The following is a 23348-nucleotide window of genomic DNA, read 5'->3' on the forward strand; positions in this document are numbered from 1 at the left end:
GCACTCTTGCAGCTTTTGTAAACAAAGGAGATCCACAGCCCGTGTCCAAACAACCCACATATTCGTGTTTTCTTCTTGCTCCGAAATAACTCGGGAGGGGGAGAAGTCTTATACTCCTTTCCAATCCTTCGAAAATTTCTCCCGGGAAGTAACGCAGGTTCTGCCCATCCCTATCGATTTCCTTGCTCCGTCGCCTCCACGTGTTCAGCTCCACCTCTTTTAGCTTGATGGCACGGCATGTATTGGGCCCTTGATAAAGGAAAGTGGCCAGCAGCAACGAGGAAATCTATGCGCTTCGGTCTCTTCGAGAACCGAGTATTTCTAGCTCAATTAATCGCTAGGATCGTCTGCGCTTGGGCCGCTCTTCCAATCCAAAAGCTTCTGCTCAGGCGCCACGAGCCAATCCACCGTCAAGAGGTGGGCGGAGGCGGTAGAGCAAATGCCCAGGGTGGGTCGAGTGCACGGCCAGAGCGCTGGTCTGGTGCCGCCGCCTCTGTCTCTCTAGTTGCCTCAGACCTCAAACTTCAAACGTGGACCGAGCCTGTGCAAAGGAACATGTATGGCGGCTGGGAAAAGCGAGCGACGTGGTAAAGTCCAAGGCTCAATCCAGATTCGGATCTTTTCTTGGACTTGCCATGAATCATTGGTTCCTGCACCATCGTAAACCGAGGTAAGCTTTCCAGAAAGGATGGTCGCTTTGCAAGACTCAATCATTCATAGGGAGCTTCTTCTCAGCCCGGAGATTCTACATGAAGCTATGTAGTAAATGGAATGGGAAGAGAGCACGGATGTTCACGATTTCTTTCGCGCTTAACAAACAAAACTCTGTCCTTTGCGCGCGATCCTTTAGCAGCGAGTCGTGTCCTTATGATTTCATAATTAATCATCCAACCCGATAAGCCCTTTACTACAGGGCCTTCTAATAATGTGGCGCTGCTTATTTTTGAAACCTGTATTTGCCGTCTAAAAAGGAGGGCTCATGCAGTGGCGGAGAATAATCAAATTTTATTCCAAGAGTGGGAGAGGTTGCCCAAGCCTGGCACGGAAGCATCAATCATTTAAGCAAACTTGCTGAGCAGGGGGTTTAGCATTCTTTTGAGAATGGTGCTCCAGAATACCTCTCAGACATCCAGGGTAGCAATGAACAGAATCTTGAGGAACCACAACTCCACAGTATCACTTTTGTTCTAGAAACTTTGGAGTTCAGGTGTGCTTGGTGGTAGTGATGCCCTATTGGAATGTCCATCTTTCCCAAATCTATTTTAATTTAATGATAAAGTCCTAAGAAAGGATGTTTTGGAAATATGCACGGCATCAGAGACTGAGTCAAGGATGGTCACTGATAAGGTAATCATAGTTTGTCCTATGATGGAATGAATTTGTATTTAGGTTACAGCCATTCTTTGTATATTTTCATCTATAAATACTAGCCAACCTATATAAATATTATGAATATAAACATCCACTCTGCTTTTTGGATGGTGTTTTTCTGACACTAATTGCTAAGCATGAACCAGAATGAGAAAAAGGAGTGGTGAAATGTAATACTGAAAATATGTTGATGAAGTGTAAGGTAAGGAATTTGAGGTATCACAATCAAGATGAACCAATAAATCAAAGAACATAATGAACCCAGTAAGAAAAAAAATGGATGAAGAATTTACTGTACGTATTTAATTGAACTGCTGGAGATAACTACAATTATGTATAGATTGTAGGCCTACACATAATTCTGTAAGAGTAAGTTGTATAATTTACCGGGGGTCTATGTTGACATTCATACAATTTTACAATCAATGCACACTGAAGTGAAAAAGGTTGGAGAGAGAGAGAAATGCTCGGTAAACACATGAAAAAAATCAGTCTGAAATTGTCTGGATCAGGTAGAATGGTAGGGACAGTAATTGCAATGACTGGGAAAATCAGATTGTCAAAATTACATGGTGAGATGACTTCATAGTAGAAGGAGAAGACACGAAATGAATCAAAAACCTATGTCACAGCAGACTACACAAATGTAAAAAAAAAGGTAAATCTAACTAAAATTAATAATGTAAGTTGTTAGAATTGTTTCTTGTTTATATTTTCAGAAAATCCAGTGTATGTCCACCTAATACAAATATAAGGTAGATGGCATTTTTTGCAACTGATACAACCTTAACAGTCACTTATGACTGATAGCAAAACTATTAGGAAGCATACTATAGTATATATAAATGTCTGCAGTTTCCTGTGTATATTAAATAGACATCTGAAGAGTCTATATTTTATTTTTAATTTTGGTAGAGAATATGTTGAGCCAATTAAAATGCTGATGTGTTTGCTTTAGTAAATTTGATTAATTGAATCTGCTGGGTACATCAGTAAATTAACAATGCAGTTTTCAATGAACTTCTGAATATGAAAGTAATTGTAATAGATTTACTTTTAATGAAATATGCTCAATTGCAGCCTAGATTTTTGGTAGACATAAAATGCTTCCTATGCTGAGTAAGACTAGCATTCATCAGCAAATTCCTAACTATACAGATTAACCGCCTGCCCTTTACGTAAATATTAACACAAAAAAACAATAGTACATTTTCATTCATTTTCATCCAAGGCTAGTAGATATTTTGCATTTTTGGAATGAATGAAGCAATTGTGCTTCTTTTTCTACTAATAAGAATTGCAAACCATTGAATTTGACAGTACTAGCTGAAATAAACATTATTTTGTTTTTTCTGGATCTTTCATTAGACTGAAAAATGCTTTAAAAAGGATTAAAAACAATTGTAAGTTATCAGATACCTCAGGGAAAGTGCAAGGAAATTCTCTCAAAAATTGCATAAAACCCATACATTTAAATGCAATGTATACATTGATTAAGAATAATTATGACCAGTTTGGTTAACTTAAATTAAAAAGGTGCAAAGACTTCTGGCCTAGAGGAAAGAAATAATTTAGATCTCATACTTTAGTATCTATCTTTTATGGTGGCTCAGCAATCAGATTCATGGGATTTTTGTCTTCTAGATGTTTACCCTAAATTCAAATCTGTGTCATTGATAAATAATTTTGAATGCCAGAAATGTATTAGTTTCTCTTTTTTGTCTTTTTTTCTTCTAACAATCTAACAATTTTTTCTTGTTAGATAATAAAAAATAAAATAAAATCAATATTATCAATGGTTCTAGTTTTTACCAGCCTTTTCTGGAATGATTGACAGTTAAGAAAGCAGAAATACTTATTTTCCATATCATTCTTGTAGCTTGTCATTTTTAAATCCACATTCAAATGAGTGTCTTGTCTGGTAAATCCCTTTCCTTTTCCATAAAATCTTTTAACCACAATCTAGATTCATTTTTCACAAATATCCTTTAATATTTTTGATGTTAAAGTATTTTGCTTTATTCTCTGTTAGAAAATCAAGTGTAAATATTATCCTTTAATTGTAATCTTATTTCCTTCTGATTTCCTCTAGTGTGTAACCTTCAAATCCTTCATGGGTTTTTTTTAGGAATTCAAAACATTTTCCAATAGGAAGGATTCTTATAATTAACTTTAAAATCTTATTTCAAGTCATCTAGACAGTAAGTTCATTTGAAACTTTCCAAAACCAATGTTTTAACCACTCCTTTCTTGTTTATTCCAAATAAAAGATTTTGAAAATAAATCCTTAAATTTGCATTTAAAACTTCTTTCACTAGGAATTGAAGGAAACACACCTGCTGCTCTAAAACTTACATAACAAAGGTTTCTAATAATTAAAAAGCAATTTCCAAAAGTGATTAAGAAATGAGGTTTGGCAGAATGCTATGTCCACATAATAAACTACATTGCAGCTATGAGCTTAATTGGAGCCCCTCAACTCCAAGTCAAGGGCTCATAAGCCAACTGCAAAAACTTCAGTTCCTACAGTTTACTTAGTGAACTTTCCAGAGTTCACAAGGATGCTCTCAAGATCTCTCTTTTATCCGGATTGATTTTTAATGGCAATCTGTCAATGACAACAAAATAAGAGGGGAGAAAAAGCATGGGTTGTTTCATATAATCAGGCTTTTTGTTTCTCAACTCTACTAATTCCAGTGTAAAATGTATCCAATATTGTCTTCTCATGAGTGTCTTCTTTGAAAGCCATTCTACATATGGTAGCCCACATTTAATCTCTTAATTTATACTCAATTTAATCACATTTAAATTGAGTATAAATAATTAGCAATAGATCAGGTACCTATTCCAGGCAATTCCAGATTTTTTGTCATAATATATCCATTTCAGAAAAAACAATTGCCTTGAAATGGAAGTTCCCTTTTACAAGTTACAAGTCAGTTACATCAGGTCATGTACATTACAGAGGTCATGCCATTTGGCCATGAGAGCGCACATCTCACTTTAAAATGGATTACAACTTTGTATGTTTTCCCTAGCACCTTAGAAAACAATATTTGGAGGTCTGGCTTTCAACACAGAGTTTTGAATTCCTGATAGATGTTTGCCATCCTGAAGCAAAGGACTGTAATATTGTAAACATAATTTTTGATCAGCCCTTTATATTTAGAATTATATCTGTATGTCTCTAATTTTACATATAAAGTACTGCATATGCTAAATGCTGGCTTTTTATAAGCATCCTGTTTTTTACATTCTGTACTGCTAAAAACATGTTTCCATATCTGAATATAAATTAATTGTGTTCTTTGTGTGCACTTAAGCATTCTTGGTATTGCGCAATTGTTTACTCCTAAATGGAATTCTTTTTCATCCTTGCCTGTATGCTTAGTATAAAAGCAAAAGAGAGAGAGAGAGAGAGAGAGAGAGAGAGAGATTTGCTCTTGTGCCACATTTTGGAAAGTCTAAAAGGGCTTTAGTGCAGAAATCGAGGAAGACACTCCATGAAATCGATACCATAGTGATCAATATCAAAAGAAAAAATAAACTAAATTTATCTAGTTTGTAGATAATCCAATGGATTATCCAATAGATAACTCTTCCTTTCCATGGCATTGGAGTGAATTTAAGGAGAGAGTCTTTTTCAGGCTAAGATCAACTGTTAGCAACCTCATGGATATATTCCTATTTTTCTTAGCAACAGTATAGATGAGGTTTATTATTTTCTTAAAACTTCAAAATCTACCTTGGTTTTCTTCCAAGTAAATACTAATCAGACTTGAACCTCTTTGATTTTGAGATCAGCCATGATCAGGGGAGATTGACACCTAGTGGGGTATTGTTATGACACAGACTGAAAGATAAGAAATTCTGAAACCATTGTAGATTGAGTTTTGTGGTTTCAGTTTAGATGCATCTTAATCAGGCAGTATAACTCAAAAACAGAATTGCAGAATACACTTATTTATTTGACTTAAAGAGCAACTTGTGAAGGCTATACTTTGTCAGGGCACAAATTCCCAATTAACCATGTTTGCTGAAAACAATTATATTTTCCTGTCATTTTTGAATTAGAGGTGAAAGATGGTAATGTAAATTCTAACATATCACTGTTAAAAAATAACAAGTTCTTTCAAAATCAGTCTCATCTGGTGATAAGGACCACTTCAAACTACCAGAAAATTAGATCAGCTGTTTTCATATCTGTTCTTATTTTAAAGGAACACCCAGATTCCAAATGAGATTCTGTACATTCAGTAATGTAACTCGTGCCTCATAAAGAAATCTATCATTATGTCTAAATTTTCCCCAAAAAATGAATCTGCATTTCAAGTGTGAATGTTACCTGGGGGCATGACAGTGAATCTGAGAGTTAGAAAGCTCATTCAGAATGTGTAGGCAACTCTGTGTTTTCTAACAGTTTCCCTAGAGCTGCAGTAGATCAGGAAACCATTTATTTAACAAGATAAATTTCCAGCCGTTTACTCAATATAATCTCTGTTTTCCCCTTAACAGAGTAAGTCAACTTTATTTGCATAGCAATAAAATAAGTCTGCCAAGAACATGTTTTATAACTATTAATTTAGTCTTATTACATTTTGATTCAACACTGAGTTCATTTCTATTTGGAAGCAAGTCCTAAGGTGGCAATGACTGTAAGTCTCTAGTAGGCGTACTTAGATTTAGAATCTAAATTTATATATTTATTTTTTTAATAGTTTTGTCTCTTCAACCCTCTTTGCCTCAGGAAACTTGGGGACTGTTTGAGAAAACAATGGCAAAAAGTTGTTGGGTGTTAGTTTATTGCAAACATGAATGTTTGTGCATTAAAGACCAATAATTTAATTATTAGTTATATCCATTCTTCTATGTTTAAAGCAATCTCTAATAAAGGAAAGCAGTACGAAAGAGAATTACTTTTTTATGTAATCCTCTCAAATCACTCTGGAGTTTACAGATTATGGTACTGTCTAAACAAGCCAGAACTGCAGGATTGGGTTTTTCTAATTCTTATTATTATTATTAAGAATTATTCTAATTCTTAATTAGCATTAAGTAGTTACAGAGATGAATGGACAAGCATGGGAGGGGTGATGGTAGTGTGTCTGAAACCATTTTAAACCAGCACATACTTGTGGAATAACTTCCAGCGCTGATAAGCTTTTTGTAACTTTTCTTGTAATTGTTGGTAATTATCTCTGCATCTGAATATTAAATTAAGGTATTTCATAATGTCTGAGCATCTTATTCAAATGAAGATGGGAAAATGTGTTTACAAACAAGATCTGCTTTGCCTTTTGTTAGGCTTTGGTCAAAGAGAGTTGAATCTGCTGCTAACAGATAAATTGAAATAGTTCCCTTATTAATTTCTCCATAAAACTGTCTTCTAAGATTCTGTCTTTTGCTGATTTAGTAATGGATAAATAACATATTTATTCAATTAATTACTATGGATTAATGTCTTTTAAACATTCTGATGAGTTTTTATTCTTATTCCTCTTCTAACCTCCCTAAATGCATTGCCCATAGGCTACAATTTGGAAAAGATAAAAATAATTTATTAAAAAAATAACCATGTAGTCAAAAATTCATATTTTTTCAGAGCAGTTTGCAAGCTTTTTAGTATCCAAATTGTTTTCTTCAGGCAAAATGATAAAAAAAATTCAGAAAAAGTGAGGTAAAGACAAAATGGGACTGCTATTAAAACTAAATTATAGCTGAAGTGGAATGTGAAATTAATGTGCAAATTAGATAGCATCAAATGGAGAGAGAGATAGTGTAACAAAAATACAGCAGTCAATTTATTGCTTGAATAAAGTTTCCCTCTTCAGTGATGTTCTAGCAAAATTCTACACAGTTTTATATATCCCGATGATGCCACATTTTTTCTTCATAATTGAAGGTGTATATTAAATCACATCTCTGTGACCCATTAGAATCATACAGGCTTCTCCTTGATCTACTGTAGTTACAATAAACTTCTCAAATGTGATGACCTCCAGATTATTGGATTACGCAACCAGAAATAACACATATTACAGTAGCACTTTTGGAGAGCATCTGTTTGAAGAAGACTGATATGTAATGACTTCATCTACAGGAAGTCTTAGAATTCAGACATTGTACAAAGTCACAATATGCTTAAGATATTGCTTTTGATTTTGGCTTTGCATGTTGTGTAAACTTAATCAATTATAGTTTTTAATACAACACAGTTAAAGCAAGCAATGGTTCAGTACTATGTATTAATCTAGTCAATGGCAGAGGTTTAGCCAATAATTTTATTTAAGATCCTCCACCAGCAATTTATATTACATTTTGTAATGTGACCCACACATTTCCTATGTTCTGGTTACTGTTTATTGGAATTAGCTGCTGATACCATTTTACAAATTCTGTACTATTCCTATAGTTCAAAAATGCATAATTTCCACATAAAAGTCAGACAGGATTTTAAATGAGTTTAATTGTAAACCTATGAACTAGAATTATCATGGTTATTGAACGTGGACATAAAAACCAAGTTCCTAGGAGGTTATAATGGTATGTACAATGCAGTTGAATATATATTGTATCCTACTGCTGTCTGAAAAAGTAGCTGAAGTAACCAGGCCTGTGAAAACTAATTAATCTAATTCTGAAATTTTGTTCTATAGATCACATTTAATCCCAAGATTTTTTTTTTTTCAACACAAATAGTTGGTTTCTGTATGGTTGCAAAGCTTCTAAGAAATGCTTTGTTTTGACATGCTTTGAATACAGCATATGCAAAAGGAACTACTTCCTTTGCGCCACTTGACTCTCTTAAACATTGACCTTTTCAAATCATAGAATGTGTTCTTAGAAACTCTGAATCTCAAAATTATATTTATCAAAGTATTACTATTCTTTATCAAATTGATATGGCCACCCAGTTCACAAAAAAGTAACATTTCCATGGGCTAGATTGCTGACCTGAAGCAATAAGCTTGAAATATAATGTAAATTTCGGATATGTAATCAGCGGCATGCTATAATCTGCTTACATTCTAGGTCTGTGTTTTCAGTAGTGAAAGTACTAGTTCTTAATATATTGAGGGAGAAAGGTCATTATTGCTGAGCACATGAAATGACTAATATAAAAAGATGACAGACCTTTATGGTTCCATTTGTTCTTGCTGCTAGGAATATATTAGGAAAGGAATTTTAGAAAGAAAGAATTTTGAATGTTTTTCATAAATTAAAAAAAAAAGACCATTTACAGTTTGGATTATGGATGCTATAAACCAGTGCCCCCAACCTTTTGGGCACAGGGACTGGTTCCATGGAAAAATAATTTTCCACGGACCAGGGGAGGCATGGTTTCATGTGCTACCTAGATCCTGTGAATGCACAGATGAAGCATGACTCACTTGTATGGCCCAGTTCCTAATAGGCCACAGATTGGTACTGGTCCGCAGACTGGGGTTGGGGACCCCTGCTATAAACAACTATAATCTCACCAGGCCAATGTAAAGAGAAGTAAAACAAAAAAATGGCAGCCATTTCTGCATAATTGAAATCTTGCACTTTTTTTCACCTGCTACTATACCTAAAGGGGACTGATTGCATATTTGTGGGTGTCACCTTTCCTTTTTTCATTACTTTTCATTACTTCCCGTGATGTAATACTTCCTCTACTTCCTTTAGATCATGTCAGTTATAAAAAAAAGAAAAAGAGGATACTGAATTGCAATTTCTTTATGCCTTCATTATTGCATCCACTGTCATAAATCATGGCTTACAGACCACAGTACTGTGTTCAATTCATTAAGCTCAGAATAAGCCCAGACCAAACAAACTACATTATGTTTTAGCACAGGGGTGTCGAACTCAATTTTATTGAGGGCGCATCAGAGTTGTGTGTCACTGCGTTATTTTATTTGCCAGCTGAACTCATCATTTCTGGACTGTCAGACTCTCCGTAGCTTGCCAACTTCTTATCAGTAAGCTACTACGCATGTCCATCCACCCACATTCCTTCACATTCCTTCACACACTCTTTCCTTTGTTCTCTTGCCACGGGTGCCGGTTGCTGAATGGCAGCTGGCCCAAATTACTTCCAAAATGTAACAATTAACTTTTCTTAGTTAGTGAGGTGTTTTATTTTCTTTATAACAAATAAATGAGTTTTATTAGAAACTTTTCTCGCGTTTCTTTTCAGAATATTGCAACTTGGAATAAGCCACGATCCATCTTCTCTAACCAGGGTAATTAGTCCCAGAGCCAAACATGGGATTAATAAATGCCCTGACATTGTGGTTGACCTCCGGTGGGGCTGTGTGGCCGGACTGGGCATGGCCAGCTCAACATTGCTCCTGTTGGGGCACCTGTGGTAGCCCAGGCGGGGCTGGGGGGACCCATTGTCTCCAGCGGAGGAAGACGAGACGGGTGAGCGTCAAAACTCTTGTCCACCAGAGGAACCTTGCCATCCATCTCAGACCACACAGAGGACCCTCGGATGGTGGTTCAGGCCACCCAGACCTCTGGGCCGTGGAGGGCAAGCACCCAACCTGGCCCTCGAGCTCCCAGGGCACCGGGATCCCACAGCTCAGCCCAGCCCCACTTCCCCAAGGGGGCACCCGACTGCACTTACCTCCTCCTCGAGGCTACTACTGCTATGCTCATGCTCCTTGGCTCATAGTGTGTATGGGAGGGCAAAGTGTGTGAGTCCCTCTCCATATGAGGAGACCCAGCTTTGTAACCAAAGCATCCTCAGTGATAGGATTGGAGACCACCAGGAGAGGTCAGGAGGAGGGGACAAGAGGATGGCAAAAGGGCAGCAGGGCTGCTGGTGGCCAAGTGCTAAGGCAGGACTTCCTTCAGACCCTCCCTTTCTCTCATTATAATCAATCTTCCTTCCTTCCTTCCTTCCTTCCTTCCTTCCTTCCTTCCTTCCTTCCTTCCTTCCTTCCCTGCTTTTTTTTAAAGTTGACAGAGGATCTGGAGAGAGCTGGCAACAGGCAGGCAGCGATGGACAGAGGCTCATGGGCCTCTATGTGGCTCTCAGCTCAGCTCAGCTCACCTCTCCCAGACCCACACACATGTTTGTTTATGTGTATGTGGCTCTCAGCTCACTCCTTGGAGCCCCGCCCCCTGAAGAGAGACCTTCTGAGATGGCAGGCTGCAAACTAATGAAAACTTTTTTTTTGAGTGCTTGTTTCTTTTTCTCATCTATTACCACTTCAATGGTGTATGCTCAAGGTACTGTGGACTGCACACACACCCCAACCTGCCAATTGCATCGCGCCCTGCCCCCAGCTCCTGCCCCAGCCCTGGGGAAGGCTGCAAGAAGCTCCCATCTCAGTTTCTCTTATCTCTCCTGTTCTTTTCCTCCCCAATGTCACAGCGCAGGGCTGCAAAGGGAGAGGAACCCCCCTCCTGCGCCCACACACACACAAACGCATGCATGGGTTTGGGAGAGGTGAGCTGAGAACCATGCAGAGGCGGCAACGGGGGAGGAGTCAAAATGGGAAGCCTCTGCCCAGAGCCTCTGGCAGCTTAAAAAAAAAAACCCTGCAGAGTAGTGGCTTCTCTTTTTGTCCACCCTCCTCTTCGTTGCCTCTAGGCCTAGACTGACTCTGTGCCTGATGCTGAAAGGACAGTTTTGCTTCCGCCCCCACCCCGCAATGCCAGAAGCCACATACCATCGCCATTTACTTCTGTATTTGCCCCATCGCCCATCACATGCTGGCAGGCAGAAGCACCATGGTCCTAAAGGTCATAGTCCGTCTCATTCCCATCTCCTTCCTTCCTCCGCGCTCAGGAAGGGATGAGGGGAGGGGGAGAGATTGGCAGCACTGCCGGTGGCTGTGCCACCGCTGACCGTGGCTTTTCCACATGGGGCAGGGCGGTCCCAGTGAAAGAGGGTTGCAAGACCAGACTGGTGAGCAGGGCCTGGAGGCATCAGTGTGGGTGCTGATCTACAACTTGTTGTGGCCATCTGGGCCGGAACATGGTCAGCCTTAGATCCGACCCCCACAGCTGCCCTGGAGCCAGTGAGAGACTGCCAAGATGCCTTGGCCCTGCCCCCTGGGCGTGCGCACAGGAGGCGGTGAGGGCACACATCCTGGGAAAGGGAAGCGCTCAGAACACAGTCAGCCTGCAGGGCAAGACAGTCCCCAGTGCCACAAGGCCCCATGCACACTCACTGCCTCCTGTGTCTGCCCAGGGGTTGTGGGCTGGCCCTTGCTGGCTCTAGGATGGCCCCGTGGATCTAAGGCCAGCCCAGCTGGTCTGGGCCGGAGCTGAGGCATTGGGACTGGTCCTTTGCTGTCCCCAGGGCATCCCCACAGGCCAGATCTAGCCACATTGTGGGCTGGATTTGGCCTGTGAGCCTTGAGTTTGACACCCCTGTTTTAGCATGATATGTAAGTATAATCAGAATGGTTTAAAAAATAAAATCAAAACTATATAAGAAACTTTCCTTAGGAGTGACATGATAGCAGTATTCCATTACTTGAGGGGCTGTCACAAAGAAGAGAGGATCAACTTATTTTTCAAAGCACCAGAAGGCAAGACAAGAAATAATGGATGGAAACCAATCAAGGAGAGAAGCAACCTGGAATTAAGGAGAAACTTCCTAAAGATGATGATAATTAATGAGTGGAACAGCTTGCCTTCAGAAGTTTTAGGTGCTTCATGACTGGAAATGTTTAAGAAAAGAGTAGACAGCCACCCAGTTGAAATGGTATAGAGTCTCCTGCTTGAGCAAGGGGTTAGACTAGAAGACCTTCCAGCTCTATTCTGATTGAAGGTTGCAGTTGACAGCCAGCAGAGAAAGGAAGATTCTCATCTGCAAGTTATACATGAAACCCTTCCAGCTCTATTCTCCAAGGTCCCTTCCAGCTCTGTTCTGATTGATTCTGATTTTTGTAAGAAAGAATTGCATATTCTCGTGTTTTAAAAAGTGCAAATACATATGACTCATTTCGTTGCCCAACAAAGCAGAAAAAATCAAGTCATAATATTACTGATTTTTTTCAAAGCGCAAGTCAAAAATCTGATCAAACTGGAGGAAAATCTTTCCGCCTGTGGATTTTGATGCTTAGTGTGGATATAACAAATAAAAAAGCAAAAATGTTTAATAACTTTGCTCTTTCTTTGTCTCATGGCATTTTGAAAGAAAACATCATTTCTATTCTTAGATGATCTAAAATATAAGTACTTCTTTTCAATATTTTTAATTGAAAAAGAATAATAACATAAATCCCTTTAATCCCTTTAATGAAAAGGACGACTAGGGGAGACATGATAGCAGTGTTCCAATATCTCAGGGATTGCCACAAAGAAGAGGGAGTTAAGCTATTCTCCAAAGCACCCGAGGGCAGGAGAAGAAGCAATGGGTGGAAACTAATCAAGGGGAGAAGCAACTTAGAACTAAGGAGAAATTTCCTGACAGAACAATTAATCAGTGGAACAACAAGTTTTTAAGAAGATGTTGGATAACCATTTGTCTGAAGTGGTGTAGGATTTCCTGCCTAAGCAGGGGGTTGGACTAGAAGACCTCCAACGTCCCTTTCAACTCTGTTATTCTATTCTAATCCTAGACATACTTTACAAAATGTAAGACTGGAATATTGGTCAGTTCTCAATATATTTCAGGTTGTCCTGAAATATAGTAGTTAGAAATGAAGCTTAGTATTTTCTCTAATGCTGCTACATCATGTAATTTTGTCAATGCTGGCCACAAAGGGTTTTAGCAACTGCTAGAGGTTGAATTCATGCTGCTGGCATCTCAGCTTCCTTCCCCCTTGCTTGCAAATTTAGATTTGGGCATGATAGATATGGATTCAGAGCCAGTTTTGTGTAGTGGTGGTTAAAGGCATAAACTGGGAGTCTTGAGTTCTAATCCCAGCCTAGGCATGAAATCAGCTGGATGACTTTGGGCCACTATCTCTCACCCATGAGGCATTGGCAAAACAACTTCTGAAAATCTTGCCAGTAAATTGCAGATCCTTGTCTAGACATTTGCCAGGAAAAAAAAGAATTCAAGTCTTATATCAAGCAAATGATAATTTCTCACCATCATTTATAAATACTAATAAAACATAATTTTTGCTCCATCAGGTAGTTCAAAGAAGACATGGGCAGGGCATCTTTGATAATGTTCAGTGTACTTCATGGAAGATTAAAGGAGGAACTGCTGAACTAAGCTCCAGTATTTCTTAACTTTGGACCTGCAGTTTTGGTTACTGGGTTATGAAGTTCAGATCTTCTTTTTATGCTGTACATAACTAGACATTAGGGATGAAGAGTGCTTCTATAATAGTTCTGAAAAGATACATTGCAATGTAGTTCCTGCCTTTTCATTGCTTTAATTAAGGCAGTCTTATCTTTTAATAAGATCACACAACCCATGTGCAGAGGCCAGATGATCCCAGGACATGACATGAATTGCAGACAGACTTGTTTCAAAGCATCTTTAGGAACAGACTCCAAACTACTATCTACCGCAGGGGAGTCAAACTTGATTTCATTGAGGGCCGCATCATGGTTGTGTTTGACCTCGGGGGGCCAGGGTGGGTGGGGCCAGCTTGACATCACTTGTGTCGGGGTGCCTGTAGCAGCCCGAGCACTCTGCCAGCAAAAACAGGCTCCTGAGCTCCGTTTTCGGCTGCGACGGCTTCCTGCAACCCTCTGCCAGTGAAAATGGAGCTTGGACCCGAGCCCCATTTTTGCTGGCAGAGGCACCATGGGCTGGTTCTTTGCTGTTTTCAGGGCAGCCCCACGGGCCAGATCTAAGCACCCAGTGGGCCAGATCCAGTCCCTGGGCCTTGAGTTTGACACCCCTGGTCTACAGTGAACTCTTCCAAGGTGGTCAGTATTGAACCCCAACCATTGATGGGACTACCATTATAACCATAATCATTATTTGTAATATTATTAGTTAAAGTATTAGTTTTACATTATTTTCATATAATGCTTGGGAGTTGATAAACGATCTCAAATTTCATGAAGAATTTGATAAGTTAAAGAATTTGGAAAACCTTGGGTCTAGAGCTATCAAGACCCTGATAATGGTATTTTGATGTCCCTGTGAGAAGCATTCAGCTTCTATGAAGCATTCAGTCTTTTCTTTTTTTTTTATTGAAAAAGTTTTTCAAATACAGATTTTCCCCCCTTTTTTCTCCCCCTCCTCCCTAACCCCCCCTCGCCACCCCTCCCCCTGTGACTTCTTCAAAGTAAGATCCAAATACATAACAGATTATATAATACTTTACCATCCCCTTACTCCATCCCCCAAATACTGACCCTTTCTTTCTAATAATATTATTATATCCCCCTTTTACTATACATTTCAAAATAACATTCTACTATAACATTGTGTAATAACTTGATTTAGCATAGTAATATTATTATAACTCCCAATTTAACAATAATCTGCCCTTTTTCTCCTCCCCATACATATATCTCTTAAATCAAACCTTTTATGTATATTAATATAACATTTCAAAACAACCTTCCACTTTAAGACTATATAATAGATCCTAATTTAACATTTAATCTTTTGTGTATATTAATATGACATTTCAAAGCAGCCTTCCACTATAAAACTATATAATAAATCCTAATTTAACATTTATTCAACTCATAGTCTGTCCATTTCCTCCACTCCCATAAATATATCTCTTAAACATCCCTTTTCTTAAACTAAACAATCAATAAACTAGCCTGTCTCCACCCACTTCCCTACAAAATTTTCATACATAACAATTCTTAATATCTTTATTCTTCTGCCCACCCTACTAAAAAAAAAAATCCCTTATATAGATAAAATCAATAACTTTAAACTTGTAATCCATATAATGTCTTCTTTAATGTCTTTCCACTGGATTGTTAACTCCATCACCCATATTAGGGTAACATGACATCCTAATTCCAACAGAATGTTCAGAATCCTCAGTTATCATCTGCTCCCATCCATAATAAATATCTTCATGTATATAAAAAAAAGAAAACAACCACCCGAGTGACATTATAATTGTATTCCATATCTGTAGTAGTGGCTTTCTTCAAGATTATTAATTCCAACCATCATAATGGGGTAACAACCAGATCTTCTGCGTGCCCCAACGTAGCTCTCTTGCCATATAACTCAGCATAAACGTAATACATTTAACAAAGAATCCAAAATAGATAATTCCAATCCAAAGTTTAAGGCCCTTTTCACATCCCAAAAATACGGCATTGCAGAGGTCTGTCACTCTCCTCAGGATAATATTAACCAATACTTCGCCTCAACTATCTTTTCATGTATTCAATCATCTTTTAGATAACTGGCTTCGCTGTTGTCTAGTTTAAAAATTTTTGTTTTTGTGAGACCTATTTCTTTTTTTCTTGACTTTTTGTGGGTTTGATCTCCATCCTGATTTCCTTTCTATGAGTTGTATATCAACTGTTCGGTTTTCGTTCTGATCTATAACTTGATCTTGTTGGTTTTGCTTTTGTGGCTTAGATCACCATTCATGTTTCTTTTCTATAAGTTGTGTATCAACTAATTGATTTCCATGCTTGTCTGTGACTTGATGAGTCATCTCATTAGAATCCAACGCCGCTTCTCTCTTATTTATAGGTAGTCCAACTGAAACATCTAAAGAATCCAAAGGCAATTCAACTACAAAGACTTCTGTAGCTCGATGTTTTTCCATTATTTCCAACTCCTTCTGCTTATCTTATGTTGTGCATGAAGATGTTGAACTCATTTTCAAAATCTTATGATAAAATTCTTCCGCTTTTTCAACAGTATTTAATTGGTATCTTTCTCCTTGATATCTCAATATTATACCAACTGGAACATCCCACCTAAATAAAATATTTTGTTTTTTAAGCTCAGTCACCAGGAATCCAAATTTCTTTCTATCTACTAACATCTTAGGCAGTAGCTCTTTATATATCCAAATCTTTCTTCCATACAATTGTAAAGTAGAATTAAAAGATTTTTGCACAATATTATTTCTTATTTCTTTGTCTGTAAAATAAATCACCTGTCGAGTCCTACCGGAGCTCGCCATCAATGGAGGGTGTGGGAGGAAAGGGAGTGGAGATGGGCAGCCGCAGCGAACACACAAATAGTTCCTGGATAGCAGCATTCAGGGCGATGATTGATGACGTTGCTGGGCCTCTCCGATTCTGCTGTCCTCGCTGCTCTGGTGCTCGCAGCTGTTACTGTTAAGGGAGTGGGGGGTGCTTGATTGATAATCACCGGATGTATGTTTAAGGGGCTGAGTTTTTGTTAAATAGCACTGTGGTGTGATTACACCCAGCGCTGACTTTGAACCAAAACACCGACTTGTACTTTACTTTTGACTGCAAGCTTATCATTGCCAAAGTAAACCCTGATTCTCTGTGCGTTACTGGTGATTATTTCCTATCGCAGTTCTGAACGAACGACAAGCCGAGAGAAAGTCAGCGCTTGGTTCCTTTTCGCAAGAGGTGAGGAGTCCCTGTGGCTTTGCAGCAAAGGGGGATATGGCAGAAGGGACAGCCTTGGAAGAGCAGGAGTGTGGTGGAGATGTGGAGGGCTGGAGGGAAAGACGATGGACTGAGGAGGATGAAGGGGATTGGGGGTATCCTGCCTCATCTGGTCCCAGCACCATGGATATGCTACGTGAGCGTTTTGGGGAATCTGGATTTCGTGACGCCCCATCCTGGCAGCCCTGGGTTGCAGGGCTGGAGCCTCCAGGTTCTTCTTGGCAGGATACAGGGGTGACTGCTTCGGATACCCAATTCCGGCTCACAAGTCCTAAATTGAGGATGGAGCGGACCTCTAGACGATCCATGGACCAACCCCCTCCAGAACAAGACCAAGGTGCCTCGTCGGGAGACCTTGGAGCCGGTCCTGAGCCCCAACCAATGCAATTGGCAGGGGGCTTACCTGTTGGGAGTCGCAGGGTGACGAGGGACCGACCTAGGCAGGACAGGAGAGCGACTGGAGCAGCGAGGACCCCAGGCCCCATGCCTTGGCCTCCGGGGGCCCCGCCGGGGCTGTGGGTCCCGCAGGCCGTTTGGGGACCGCCTGCCCTGCAGACTTCCTTTGACGGAAGCCCTGAACGAGTGGCTCTTTTCTTAAGCCAGGTGATAAGCCATATGGACCAATATGGACAGTGGTATCCCTCCCAGTGGGCTATGGTGGTTGCTGTTACGGGGGTCCTGACGGGAGAAGCGGCTGAGTGGGTGGCAGGCCTCCATGCTAAACATGCAAGGGAACTCGTGGACATGGGACGATTTCTGGAGGCTCTTCGTGCCAGATTTGAAGACGAAACAAGCGCCCAGGTTGCAGAGGGGGATTTGTTTGCGCTTAAGCAACGGGGCGTACCAGCAAAGGAGTATGTACAGGAGTTCCGAAAGATTGCGGCTCGGTTGGTGGGGTGGCCAGAACGTCTTCTGGTGCACCAATTCCATAAAGGACTAGACCGTGATTTACGGCAAGCCTGCGTGTACCGGGGCTTGCCCCCCAAGTTGAGTGTGTGGTACAAGGCAGCCATCGAATTGGACGTCGGTCTCCGAGAATTCCGTATACGGGGTGAAGGGGTTGCAAGTCAAGGAAAACGACCAGCAGAACGCACACAACCACCCAAGGAGACTAAACCGAATGCTGGCTCCGGCTTGGGGGAAAGGATCCAGCGGCCTGCGTTTCGTTGCTTCAGATGTAATCGCCTTGGTCATCGAGCAGCTGACTGTCCTCATCCCATGCCCCGCAACTCGGACCAAAAACCCCCTCCTAGAGCTGTGTTGAGAGGCAGAGGCCGACCAACATCCGAACGGTCCCAAATGACTCAAACATCCTGTATGGAGAGGGATCCCCTGGCTACAGATACTAAGAAAGTGGTGGCGGAAAAATTCCCGATTGTGGCTGGGGATAGTGATGACGACGATGAGAACCAACACGACCCGATGGTGAGCGACCCCATCCGACCTTTTGTGGTACCAGTCGTACTCCGAAACCCACGGGCAACCACTGGACGCCGATATGAGGCATTGATTGACTCAGGGTGTACTCGTTGTTTAATTCGTAGGGCAATAGTTGACGAACTTGGGCTGCGGGTTGTGCGGTTGAGAACCCCTATTACATTTGAACAAATGGATGGTTCATTGCTGGGAGGGGCACCAGTGACTCATATAACAGAAAAGGTGCACCTCGATATTGGGGAGCATACCGAAACTATTCGGTTTATTATAGTGGAGAAAATGTTAGAACCAGTAATTTTAGGATTAGCATGGTTGGACAAGTGGGCTCCTACGATATGGTGGGAAGGGGGTTTTCGCAAACTTCGATTACCGTTGGGACCTCCCCCTACCAAGGAGGAAAAGGAGCCAGCAGGGGGAATAGAAGTAGAGAGCCCACCAGCAGACACGACGTATCCTAATGTGTATAAGGATCTCGCCAGAGTATTTAGTGAGGAGGAATGTGAGACCCTGCCTCCTCACCGGCCTACGGACTGCAGTATTGAGTTAATACCCGGGGCGAAGCTACCCAAGCCCCGGATGTATTCAATGACACAACCCGAACTAAAAGAATTACGAAAATATATAGACAAGAACTTGGCCCGGGGTTTTATCACACCTAGTCGATCAAAGATGGCTGCCCCTGTCCTGTTTCGTGGGAAGAAAGATGGGGGTTTACGCTTATGCGTTGACTTCAGAGGTCTCAATGCGGTGTGTGTGGAGCCCCTCTATCCACTTCCTTTAATGAAGGACCTGTTAGCTGCCCTAGCCACCGGTCGTATCTTTACGAAACTCGACCTACGCGAAGCGTATTATAGGATACGAATCAAACCAGGGGATGAGTGGAAAACAACATTCAATTGTCCCTTGGGAAGCTATCAGTTCCAGGTCATGCCGTTCGGACTACAGGGCGCCCCTGCGGTGTTCATGCAGTTCATTAATGAAGTGCTGCATGAACATCTGTACAGGGGTGTCCTTGTATATTTGGATGACATCTTAATTTACACGCAAACTGAAGAGGAACATATATCTCTGGTCCGACAGGTCTTAGACAAATTATTAGCTGCTAGGCTGTACGTGAAACTATCCAAATGTGAGTTTCACAAAAAGAGGATAGATTATCTAGGCTATAGAATATCAGAGAGCGGGGTAGAGATGGATCCCAGAAAAGTCCAGGCAGTGCTTGAATGGCAGGCCCCTAGAACCAGAAAGCAATTGCAGAGCTTTCTAGGCTTTGCAAACTTCTATCGGCAGTTCATTCCCAGATTTGCTGAAATAGCCCTACCACTAACGGATCTGTTACGGACCAAACCAGCCACGGCTAAACCAAAGCCGGGACAAGCGTTGACGTGGTCGTCAGCGTGTCAAATGGCTTTCAAGCAGTTAAAAACACTCTTTGCTCAAGAACCAGTACTCAAGCATCCAGACCCAACGCAGGCATTCGTAGTCCAGGCAGATGCTAGCGACGTGGCTGTAGGAGCAGTACTCCTACAAAGAACACAGCAGGGAGGGTTACAACCTTGTGCCTATACGTCTAAAAAGTTAACCACGACAGAGCGGGCATGGGCGATCTGGGAAAAAGAGGCATTCGCGGTCCGTTGGGCGTTGATGACATGGCGACATCTCTTGGAGGGGGCGTCTCATCCTTTTGAGGTATGGACGGACCATAAAAACTTAGAAGCCTTACAAACGCCCAGGCGACTATCTCCCAAACAGATAAGGTGGGCACAATATTTTCAGCGTTTCTCTTTCCGGTTGCGGTATGTTCCTGCAGGGAAAAACTTCCTGGCTGATGCGCTGTCCCGGATGCCACAGTATAATAGCAAGCGAGAGGAAGTGATAGAACCTCTAATTGCACCTTCCCAAATCCTATTAAGACTTACAGAAGTAGATGGTCACTTACGTACCGAGTTTAAAACAGCTTTACAACAGGATCAATGGGTAATCCAAAACCCCTCTATGGTTAGCTATAATGATGGAATAGCGTGGAGGGAGAATAGAATATATGTTCCAGAACGTTTACGGAACGTAGTGTTATGCAGGTGCCATGATGCCAAGTCAGCAGGCCATTTTGGGTATTTAAAAACTCTACACCTTGTGAGGAGGCAATTCTGGTGGCCACGAATGCGTAAGGACATAGAAACATACGTAAAAGGTTGCACAACCTGTGCAACCGCCAAACCCTGGTCTGGACGACCGTTAGGACTATTACAGACAGTCGCGAATCCTAGCAGGCCTTGGGAAGAGATCGCTATGGATTTCATAGTCGATCTCCCCCCTAGCCATGGCCACACTGTAATTTGGACGGTGGTAGATCTGTTTTCGAAACAGGCCCACTTTGTGCCATGTAAAAGCATACCATCCGCGCGACAATTAACCGAACTCTTTTTACAACATATCTATCGTCTCCATGGAGCACCTAAGAGGATTATATCCGACCGCGGTGTTCAATTCACCTCTAAATTTTGGAGACGATTTGTCCGTTTAATTGGGTCCTCTCAAGGGTTAAGTTCAGCATTCCACCCGAGCACTAATGGGGCGGCTGAACGGGCCAATGCCATGGTCGAAAGATATATCAGATGCTACGTTTCTTACCAGCAGACGAATTGGTCAGGACTCCTGCCTTTCGCCGAAGTGGCATATAACAACATACCTCACCGCAGTACTGGGTTCTCCCCTTTCCAAGTAATATATGGCCGAGAGTTTTCAGCCATTCCAGAGTTAGATCCCCCTATGACAGACGGTGACACGCCACGCGGTTGGGCCGATAAAATTAGTCATGTATGGCCAAGTGTAAAAACAGCATTACAAAAGGCAGCAGACGAGTACAAAAAATATGCAGACAAGAAAAGAGCTGATCCAAAACCATTCCGGATAGGAGACAAAGTATACTTATCTACAAAATACCTTAAACTCCGACTGCCCAGTAAAAAATTAGGACCTAAATATATAGGACCATTTCCCATAACACAAGTCATCAATCCCGTAACCGTAGCTCTTAAACTTCCCCCTCTGTTCAGTAGGATACATCCCGTATTCCATAGCAGTTTGGTAAAACCGGTGACGACAGAAAGGCCAGGTACCTCGACTACTCCACCGGGTCCCGTGCATACCAACCAATATGAGATAGATCGAATATTGGACTCCAGGGTTCGTAGGGGGATGTTACAATATCTTGTGCGGTGGAAAGGATATCCTATAACACAGGCCTCGTGGGTGGCAGCACCCGATGTTCACGCTGCCCGATTGATACAACGGTTCCATCGGAAATACCCAGATAAACCTAATACAGGATCGTAACAGTGACTAACATTTGTATGCTTTCTATTTATCGGTGAGCTCCCGGTAGGGGGGGCCGCCTGTCGAGTCCTACCGGAGCTCGCCATCAATGGAGGGTGTGGGAGGAAAGGGAGTGGAGATGGGCAGCCGCAGCGAACACACAAATAGTTCCTGGATAGCAGCATTCAGGGCGATGATTGATGACGTTGCTGGGCCTCTCCGATTCTGCTGTCCTCGCTGCTCTGGTGCTCGCAGCTGTTACTGTTAAGGGAGTGGGGGGTGCTTGATTGATAATCACCGGATGTATGTTTAAGGGGTTGAGTTTTTGTTAAATAGCACTGTGGTGTGATTACACCCAGCGCTGACTTTGAACCAAAACACCGACTTGTACTTTACTTTTGACTGCAAGCTTATCATTGCCAAAGTAAACCCTGATTCTCTGTGCGTTACTGGTGATTATTTCCTATCGCAGTTCTGAACGAACGACAAGCCGAGATCACCACATCTCTAGGCAGTTGCCTTTGCTTTGCAATCCAAGAATTTACTCTGTAGACTCTATCAATCCTGCAAAATACTTCCTCAGGATGAACCTTTAAAATCCCAGCCAGAATTTCAGCAGATATTTTCCTTAAATCATCCCTATTATTTTCCTGTACTCCTCTCATTCTGATCGCAAATTCTGTGAACCTGTGTTGCATCATTAAAATTTCTTTTTCAATCCGTTGTTTTATATTTTCTACATTGCAAGTCTTACGATCAGCTTCCATTTTAAATTTTTCTTCTGAGCTATTGTCTTGAATATTTATCAAATCATTTTCAATTCTTTGTATTTTATTATCCAAATTATAAACCTTGTCATCAACTTCCCCCATTTTAGACTCTAATAACTTAATATTGTTATCCATCTTTATAAATAGTTCTGTAAAGGCATCAGCCACTGTTATAATCTTTTGTTTCAAATTGTCATACTTTAATTGTATCAATTCTTTAATTTCCTGCTTTAATTTTTCAAGTTTCTGGTTCACAATCTCATCCCTTCTTACCATCTCCTCCAAGAGAAATTCAATTAAGTTAAAATCATTTTTCTGAGTCTGTAGGTTTAAAACTTGTTCACGTAGTTTGTAAATGGGGGAATCCACCCCCCGCTGCTTGTTTGTCTGGCTTTGTTAGTTTAAACGCCATCCTTCCACACAGACAAACTTTTTTTTAAAAAAAAGAAAGCTTCTTTCCAAACAAGATCAATATCAGATCTCCAGGAAAAAAAAAACATAAAAGTAGAACTTTTTCTTCTCAATTGTAGCCAGCAGTATCTATTCCGCTACTTTGTAGCTTGTTAAACTATTAAAACGGAAGGACTTTCTCTTTCAGCTTTCCCTTCTCATGCCTCAGCAGTCGCCATTTTAAATTTCTTTTTTCCTTTCTTCAATATCATTTATAAAATCAATGAAAATACTTGCGATTTAGGGTCCCAGGTCCAGATCTCATCCTCTTTGATTAAACAATCTGTTAATTTTCTTTAAAAGGCTTGTTCTCGTCGTCTGGCTCTGCAAAAAGGCAGAGGTCTCCCGAAGCCCGGAGCGGCGGCGAGGGAAATAGGGAGCCTCATCTGCTTCGTCCCCAAGAGTAAAAAAAAACCTCTGGGGGCTTTGCAGAGAGCTCTACCTGCCCTCACCTGCTCTGTCTCACATTTCCTTATGGAAATGGAGTTTTTCGAGCCGCCTTTCAGCTGTAAA

The 23348-nt window shown here is 41.1% G+C and overlaps 1 protein-coding gene across 1 annotated transcript in view; it reads left to right on the forward strand.

Annotated features, from left to right (window-relative positions):
• The first annotated feature begins 202 nt into the window (after positions 1-202).
• AMIGO2 (adhesion molecule with Ig like domain 2) overlaps positions 203-23348 on the forward strand; it is a 31727-nt gene continuing 8581 nt past the window's right edge. The window contains exon 1 of the mRNA XM_034403846.3: positions 203-670. The gene's annotated coding sequence lies outside the window, so the exon portion shown is untranslated. The remainder of the gene's footprint in view (positions 671-23348) is intronic.

This window comes from Pantherophis guttatus, chromosome 7 (assembly GCF_059756535.1).
Source record: "Pantherophis guttatus breed Tessera chromosome 7, ASM5975653v1, whole genome shotgun sequence".
Lineage (NCBI taxonomy): Eukaryota > Metazoa > Chordata > Lepidosauria > Squamata > Colubridae > Pantherophis > Pantherophis guttatus.